The sequence below is a fragment of the Hydra vulgaris genome, chromosome 03 (genome assembly GCF_038396675.1).
Source record: "Hydra vulgaris chromosome 03, alternate assembly HydraT2T_AEP".
NCBI lineage: Eukaryota > Metazoa > Cnidaria > Hydrozoa > Anthoathecata > Hydridae > Hydra > Hydra vulgaris.
Window position 1 is genome coordinate 10,590,001 of NC_088922.1, and position 9,249 is coordinate 10,599,249.

The following is a 9,249-nucleotide window of genomic DNA, read 5'->3' on the forward strand; positions in this document are numbered from 1 at the left end:
GTAGTTTCTTTCTGTGAATTAATCAGAGACACGTGTTAAAAAAAAAAAGACTTAAAAACAAATTTCAAAATGTTCTTTGCACATATTTTTTACCGGTTAGTATGTAAAAAATTTAAACTTTCCAATTATATCAAATTCAAACCTTTGGCAGTTATGTAAAAGTTTATCTATTTCAAAAACTTCAACCGGGGGTTGGAGTTGGGTGTTCAAGCAGTCCAAAAAGACTAATAAAAATCAAATCTATCTTTACGATTTTAATTATTCTTTATATTTTGTACATACAAGCGGGCCAAGCCTTAGACCTAAGAGGCAAGGGTTTGGGTTAAAGTCACCTACCACCTTCCATATTAGTAAACACAATAAAAAAAGGAAGTTCGAAACTTCCTGTTTTGTAGCCACATCTTGATTGCCCCAGAGTTTATATGCCGAATCTTCAATGACGCTGTCCTCTACTGAATTATCAAATATTATGAAAATAAATTATTTGGGGTCAGAACTTTTAAAATTTAATCTATTCAGCTTAGCTAGCTCCTCTCTAAAATTAGTCACTGTGACGTTTTCATGAAATTTAACAAAAATAATGCAAAGGCACTCTTGGTATTGTCATATTGCTATGTCTTAAAATCGTCAAAGTTTCTGAATCAAGACGATTTCTGTGTATCAAGACAACTTCTGTGAATCAAGATAATTCCTGTGTATCGAGTCAATTTCTGTGTATCGAGACAATTTCTGTGTATCAAGACTTTTTCTAAGGTTTTACAGTTGTGTCCATGATGCAATTATAAACTTTAATCAATATCTGTTCACTGGATTCAACTACTTCGTGTGTTCTTCTCTCGTGCGTTCACTGGATTACTACTAACTACTTTGTGTGTTCTTCTCTCAACATCAATTTTCTGAGTAATAATTTCAATTTTTATTCATTCTTTTAATTTGTTATTAGCATTGGATGTTATTAGCATTTGATGTTAAAAGGCAACTAAGATAAACTAATTGAAAAAGTTGTGATTTTAGAAATCAAATTTTTAAACAAACTTTAATATGCGTGTGTAGTAACAGACGTGAACTAATTTTATTGCATCAATGGTATATTAATTTCGTCATTAATAATCAAATTATTTTTTTCTCTATTTGTCAAACTATTAACCGCATAACGATTTTTTCTTTTGCCAATAACTGCATCAAGATTTTTTTAAATTATCGATTCAAATTTTGACATAAGTAATAATATTTCCGATCAATTTCTTTAAAATAACTTCACTTGATTAATGTATAGGTACCACTACTTTTTAAACGACTTCACTTGATTAATGTATAGGTACCACTACTTTTTAGCCAACAGCTTAGAACATGTTTTTCAATTATTTTAAGACTTTCAGTAATATTCTTTTGCACTTTTTCTTGAACTTATTGATATCTTTTATTTATTTATTTTTTAATTTTTTGGACAATAACATACATAATTCCACTTTCTACCATATGAAACCACTAAAACTTTATTAAAGATAAAAAAAGGCTCATACTAATATTTGACAACTGCTTAACTCATATAAATATTTAATTTCTAAATTTCAATCAATTTAGATGTATTGTGTTTATTAATATATTTTGAAGAACTTTTTCATTAAAACTTAAAATTAAAATTGTTACGTGTGAAAATAAGTACTCATTTACTGTTTAATTTTTAGATATAAAAGATTGTTCACCAACTGTCTAAACAACATATAAAAACTTTATTTTTACAGCAACCAATTTGAAAACAATGTATTATCCAACAATTATGGTGTAAAACGTCTCTTACAATCAGTAATTCCTACTATTTTTAACATACTAAATCTTTATTTATTTATTATTTCTAACATGCTGAATCTTCCTCTAATTCCAACATACCAAATCCTCCTCTATTTGTTAGTTGGGATAAAATAAATTTTAAATTACATAGAAAAAGTTCAACATTTTAAATCTAAACAAAAATCCAACAAAACTGTGATGATCCCAATGAAACATATTTAAAAAGATCCACGAAACACTTATATACAAGTTAGTTCATATATTTTTATTATTATTATTATTATTATTTTTATTATTATTGTTATTATGAATATTATTATTATTAACTTTTATTCATTAAAATTTCAAATCTCAAATAAATAAAAATGAGATGAACAACAAAAAAAGGAAAGTTTAGAGCTAATATTATGAACAATATTTATATATTATAATTTTTATATATTATAATTTTTATATATTATAATTTTTATATATTATAATGTATACTTCATATCAAATAAATTTTTTAAAAACTTTATTATACAAAACGCAAAATTAATGTGTAAACGTGTCAATAAAGAAACAAGTTGGTCAGTTAACAAAAATGTTGGGCAATAAAGAAAAAAGTTAGGCAATAAAAAAAACAGTTGGGCAATTTGCGATAAAATTTTGGCTTTGCAAATTATACTTTTATAGTCCTCAAATTTTTGAGTTTTCCAAATAATATTCTGTTTACAAAGCAAAATATGTTTATCTCTATTTTGTGTTGTAAAAGTGCAGATCTTCAAATAAGTTTTTTCCCTGTATTTTTTCCTTTTGAAGTTACGTGCTGAGGAAATGAAACCAAATGATCTTTGTACCAGTCTTGTTATGGAAAAGATATCATTAAAATAGCATTAAGAATATGATAGAATTTCCAAAAATCGGGTTTTTTTTTATTATGATTACAGGCTTGGCAAAAAAAAAACAACCAATAGCTTGCAGTTATAATAATTCAACGGTATCATCAGCTAACTTGGCGTCCTTTATATGTGAAACTGTTTCCAAAGATTAAGAAACGAAAACTTTGGCTATAGAAACATTCATGTTTTTTTAGACATTTTAATAATTTTATGAAACAACTTATGAAAATGTAACATTAATATTAGTGGTAAAGTTTCTTAGCATCCAGTTTCTGCATAACTTGGACCAGACAACTCTACGGGCAAAAATAAATTAAATCCTTACTAACGTTTTTTTCCTTAAAAGGGATTAGGAAATTTCTAATGTTGTGCATGCAAATTTACATATTTTTGAACATGCACAGCATCCACAATAACATAGAATACATTAATTTTAAACTGCCTTACTAGGTCATGATACTCTTGTCAGCTTTCATTACTCGTGTTTTTAGGAGGCATCTGCTTTCTTTTTCGAGCTATTTTTTGTGGGAGCTCAATTTCAAAGTTTTTTCTTTGTTAGCTTCAGATATAGGTATTATAAGCTAATCTTGCTAATGATTCAGCTTTCATGTGGGTATCAGAGAGTTTTGGGAGAGGGGTTTAAAGTGGTTTCTACCATCTTCATGGCAATTAAAAGATCAAAGTCATCCTTTTGTAAACATTTTAAAACAGGTATGCATATATTGAAAATCTGCGGATAAACAATTTTAGCCAATACGGTTTCAAATTTCATCCAGTTATTCATTAAACGCAAAAACTCGTATACAACTATAACCTCAAATTCATTGTAGTTCAAGTACAAATCGATCTGCTTTCAAATCAAAATAACTTACAAATTATTACAACTTCCAGAGTTTATACTTTGATTTCCATTGTATTTCATCAATCATCTGCAATCTCCTAAACTTTATTTTCTCCAAAACCTGCGAGTTGCTTCCACATATTTATTCTTTTACTCGAATGCCTCATGAAAACAGCTGTTATTTCCAGTAATCCAAAGATGTTCTTAGACTGAACTTATTGAATCCGTCATCAGTAGATTGAATCGTGTGCATAGCAATGTACAAATAGAGACCAAAGAGCACTATCGTATAATTCACGGATGATATCTTTCAACTCCAAACTAAATGCAACTTGTTCAAAAGAATTTTATTATGCAAATTTTTACTAGAGGATAAAATATGACCAACCATGCCTACTAATCTATCAATTGCAACTCCATTTTTTACATAGCGAAGTGATGTTGCTAGCTGATCAACAACTACCTGGCTTTAGTTAACTTGAATTCCAAATTTTTCAGATTATTGAACTCATTTTACAGGAGATTTCTTGATAAGTTTTTCCAGTAATAAGAATGATTTTGTTAACTTTTTTTATTTATTTATTTTGTCAGTCAGTAAAAAAAGAATACAGTGCTATGTTATATATATATATATATATATATATATATATATATATATATATATATATATATATATATATATATATATATATATATATATTTATATATATATATATATATATATATATAAACATCTTGACTTCCAACAAGACTGCAAGCAATCACTATTAGAGTTGGAAGTTGCTGGAAGAGAAAAGATGAAGTTTATAGAGCAAGATAACGATTAACAAAAGACTTAAAAGATTGCAAATTATAGGAATTCGGAAAACAAGATGAAGAAATAAATTCCATAGAACTGATGTTCGAGGAAAAAAACCAGACGAATAAGAATTTTCGGAGCACTTAAAAGCAGTCATTGTTAAAGAATGAGACCGTATTTAATGGCGACTAACATGAGAATGAATTTTAGTAGATGGCACAAGAGACGCTAGCTCTTTAGAATCACTTTTAGACGCTAGCTCGTTGGTGACAATTATAGTATTTATAGAAAAGAGAAAGAGAAACAACATTACGAAGATATGATAATGGTTGGAGGTTGGCTGGAAGAGCAGGTCCAACTATGTTTGCAATGTGTTTTTGCACTTTGTCTAAAAGAGAAATTGGAAGAAACGCCCCAGTTATGGCAGTATTATTTCATAGAAGGATGGATTTGAGATTTATAGAGATAAAGAATAGAATCGGTAGTAAGAAAGTGACAAGCACGATAAAGAAATGAAACCTTAGCAGATGCTAATTTTGAAATCAATTTAATATATGGTTTCCAAGAAAGATCGGAAATAAGAGTTAATCCTTGAAGATAAATGGTAGATGACTCACTGAGTACATAACCGTTCATAAATATAGGAAAATCTAGATAATAACGATGAAAAAAGTTGAGTTTTATCTGAATTAAAGTTCACGAGTCACTGAGAGCCTCATGCTGAAGCAGAGTTAAGGTCTTTTTAAAGTTCATATGCACCATCCAAGCAATCAGAGAGTGTTGGGGTTTTATCGAGACAAGAATAAATAGTAGTATCATCAGCGAATAATGCCACCTTAGATGTGAGAATTTCTGTTAGAACGTTAATGTAAATTAAAAAAAGTGTAAGGCCAAGGATGGAACCTTGAGAAAAACCTGAAGTTAGAGGGTATAAAGAAGAGTGCTGTCCATCGAGGAAAACTTTTATACTTCGATTGGTATGCTTAACTTTATCAAAGGCTTTAGAAATGCTGAGAGCGATAATCTTAGCTTCTATACATCTATCTAATGCATGAAAAAATATGGTAGTGTTAAGGTTAATAGGATAATTAATTCCCCCGAAGATTCTTGAAAATTTTCCCTTAATAGCGTTGTAACATAAATTGATTTCAAATCTATTAATTGATATTTAAATTGAGCTCTAAAAAACGTTTGAGGCGGTTTAAAAATTATTTCGCTATTTACGGTAATATAAATGTAGTCTATATTTCAGTAATTTAGATGTGTCAAAAATTACGAAGCATATTTTTCCTTTCAAAAATCTTTAAAACGAATGGAGGAATCTTTTATTTTTTTTGATAGCAGCCAAAAGATATTTAATAAAGTTTTAATAACATTGCCTGCATCTCAATGCTTTTTTAAACGCAAGAAAAGAATTACATTTTGATTTTTAATGTCATAACAATTTTAATATAAGTAACAGATATACTTGACTTTCAAAAGTAACATATTTTTCTAATATCAAATGTTTAGTATTGTCTCTCTGCAATACTTTTATGATATTGATAAGACGAGATTGTTTGTCTACGTTAAATTATGAGTATTCGAAAGCTTTTGACAAAATGTTTTAATACCGAGTATATTATTGTTTTGGTCACTGTTTTATACATAATACAGTGACCGAAACATTTAAGAATACCCTTCTAAAAAACTAACTGACATTTTTATACAAAACATTATTTATATAAAAGAGCAGAATATCTTTCATTAACTTCATTAAGTAATAAACAAAATTTGCAAAGATTTAACATTTTTAAGACAATTTTATTTGACAATACTTATTTCAAGATTCAAGACGTTAATCCTTAACGTCTTGAATCTTGAAAATAAATGTTTAGTAAAAGTACAATGTTGTTTAAAGAATCAGCCACGGCAGGGTTCAACGTAGTTAGAATTCCATTTCTTATCTAACAATACAGTTTACTGATTATATATTATGTTAAGCATTACATTCTAAAATTATATTTTTTAAGCGCATTGTTAACATATTTGAAAGCTAATTTTATTATCTCACTTTTGCGATATTAGGCATGGGTTTGAGCAATATAAATAATTACTTTATTTTAATATAATTCAATTCAACTTTAAATCATTACTTCAGCAGATATAAAATATAAATAAAAATTTTATTTTTACTATAACAAATAAAATTTTTAATTGGTTTTAATAAAATTAAGTTTATTTTAAATGAAATATAAAACATTTAAAAATATGAGGAAATACAAGAAGTTAAAAACACTGGAATACCTTTTTTCAAAACAATGCAAGTCTGTGGAAACAGCTTCAAAGTCTAAATAGATACATTAAATGAAGCTGAATCAAGTACAACGACTAATGACAGCAATAGGAATAAAAATAAAAAGTCGACTTCAAGGAAGATAACTATATTTTAGATGTAAGTGATGATACTAAAGCTACTTTTACTGGAAAAAAAAATCCGTAGATAATGCCTCCCATGTATAACATTTTGAAATATGCTATGTAATGAACAATTCATTTATTCCTACGAAGTTCATATTTAAGAAATAACATTAAACTTCCTTATATATTCATATATTAGGAAGTTTAATGTTATTTCTTGAAAAAAACATTTTGAAACGTTTAACTGGCTTACGAATTCAACAACAACAAAAAAAAGCAAGAACTGTTATGTAAATACTGTGTGTTTTTAAAAAATTTTGTGGAACTCATAAAGCAACATCATAAAATAAATTGCTTAATGCCTCACTAAATAAATATTTAAATTTCTCTATTCTCTGAGACGTAGTGATAAGAAAATCCTTGTCTTTTTTTACCCTAGAGGAGTGTCATGATGCTCCTTAGTGATCTGAACTCGTCTTCGCAGGCTTTGGTATGTGGAATCTATATAGGTATATATGGCAATTAGCCGGAGGATGATAAACCACAATACCAAATCTTTTGTGAAAAAGATGTAAAGAAAAGAAATATAGTACATGTAAACAAACTTATCAGCAATGATGGTTACGTCTATACAAATACATTAATTAGGTAATATAATTAATAGTATAAATTGCACTAACATTCAGTGCAATATCTTTCCGCTTTCTCTATGCTATCTTTCTAACACAACTTCTTCTAACTTTCACTCAAACTTACTTTGTTCTTTTTAAAATCACTTACTCTTGGTCAGCGAAGTGGGTGATGATACTCTTTAGTGAGCATCATCACCCACTGGGTATGTGACCTTTACATGGCAATTAGCCGGAGGAGGATTAACCGCAATACCCAATCTATCGTGAGAAATGTTTGAATTACACACTAAAGTACAGTAGAAGTCAGCAAGTGATTATGGTAAAGGTATTCCTTTATGATGATTTATAAATCTTGATAAAATCGTTTTTCATTCTTATCAAATATACTTTTCATATTTTCTGGGAAGAACGGAGACTTAAAAAGTGAAGTTTGAGTAAAGTATTATAGCTTTCATACTTCATCATATTTTTATTTAGAGATAACTCAACTGCAAACATTTCAAAAAATAACCATCAAACTCTACTGCAAACATTTCAAAAAAATAATCATCGAACTTAACTGCGAACATTTCGAACAAATAAATATGCTACTTTTTTAACTATTCTCAAAGTGTCATCTAAACACAGATAAAGTAGTAGTAGTGCTGGTACTAGCAAATCAAGTAGACAGCAGAAAACAGCTGCCTCAACAGTGGTCTATTGAAAATATTTTCTACTGCTTTTCCAGAACTCAATTTGGGAGTTTTATTTTTTAATTACATCACAAACTTTGTCAAGTGCTTTTAAAAATTGTTTAACTAGGCCAAACTATATACATAAAATTGGCATTATTGTTCGGTGTTGCTAATCCCTAACATATTATATCGAATATGTAATGGGTAAGGATAGTAACTGCAATATAGATGGTATATGCAAATATGTAAACAATTCTGGCACTCGTTTTTGAGAGAAAAAATAAAATAACGCAATTTTGTAGGACTGTAGTCTTGTTTAAAGAGTTTAAATAAACCGCCCATGTTACAGTAATAACAGAGTTCGTTTTCCATTTAAAAGAATGAAAATCGTTCATAAAATTTGTAAACAATTTCGATAAAGTGGTTCTTGAGCACCTTTTTTTACAACGTTTTTACATTTTTGCATTCATCACAATAATCTTTAATCAGCTTTTAGATCAAATTACTTAATTCAGATAAAATTTGTCTTTAACAATACAAATGTTATCTGTGACTTCAGCGTCTGTGTGTATTTCTTTAAGCAAGTACTTAAATGTTTGAGTACTGGAATCAAGGAAGTATTCAGCACTTTTTTTTCCTGGGGGGTAAGGGTATTTGGAAAAAATTTTAAATGTATAATTAGTATAAAAAAATACAACTTGTATATAAGTAGCTACAAAAAATAACCAATCAAATTACAGTGTGAAATGATTACAACCAATCAAATTACAGTTATTCTTGATAACCATGCAAAATAAAATGAAAAGGTACGCAAGCTTATTCTAACTTCATTGATAAAATGTCTGATTCTCTGCGGAAAATATAATTTTCGTCTACATGGCCATAGAGATCACGGTTCTTCGTCGGATAATAGTTCTGGTGTTTTTAAGGTATAGGTAATCAAAACTGAAACTGATGCAACTTTAAAACTTCCTTTCAGCAAAAAGTAATGGTACTTACGTATCTTGGAGCATTTAAATTGAATAGATTGATCGCATAGGTAATCAGATAAAGGAGGGGATTATAAAAATAACTCAATCCTCAGAGGTACCATTTTACAGCATCATTGCTGATGAAGCTTCTGATTCCTATGCTAATGAATTATGTTTTACTATTTACTTGCGATAATTCTACACTGTTGAGCTGGAAATCCGAAAAGAATTTCTAGAGTTTCGGAAACTTGAACGAAAAA

At 28.4% G+C, this 9,249-nt stretch overlaps 1 protein-coding gene across 1 annotated transcript in view; it reads right to left on the bottom strand.

The window, feature by feature from the left end:
• The window catches only part of LOC100192259 (acid-sensing ion channel 1A), a 24,212-nt gene extending 17,354 nt beyond the window's left edge, over positions 1-6,858 (bottom strand). The window contains exon 1 of the mRNA XM_065792311.1: positions 6,599-6,858. The gene's annotated coding sequence lies outside the window, so the exon portion shown is untranslated. The remainder of the gene's footprint in view (positions 1-6,598) is intronic.
• Positions 6,859-9,249: the final 2,391 nt, after the last annotated feature.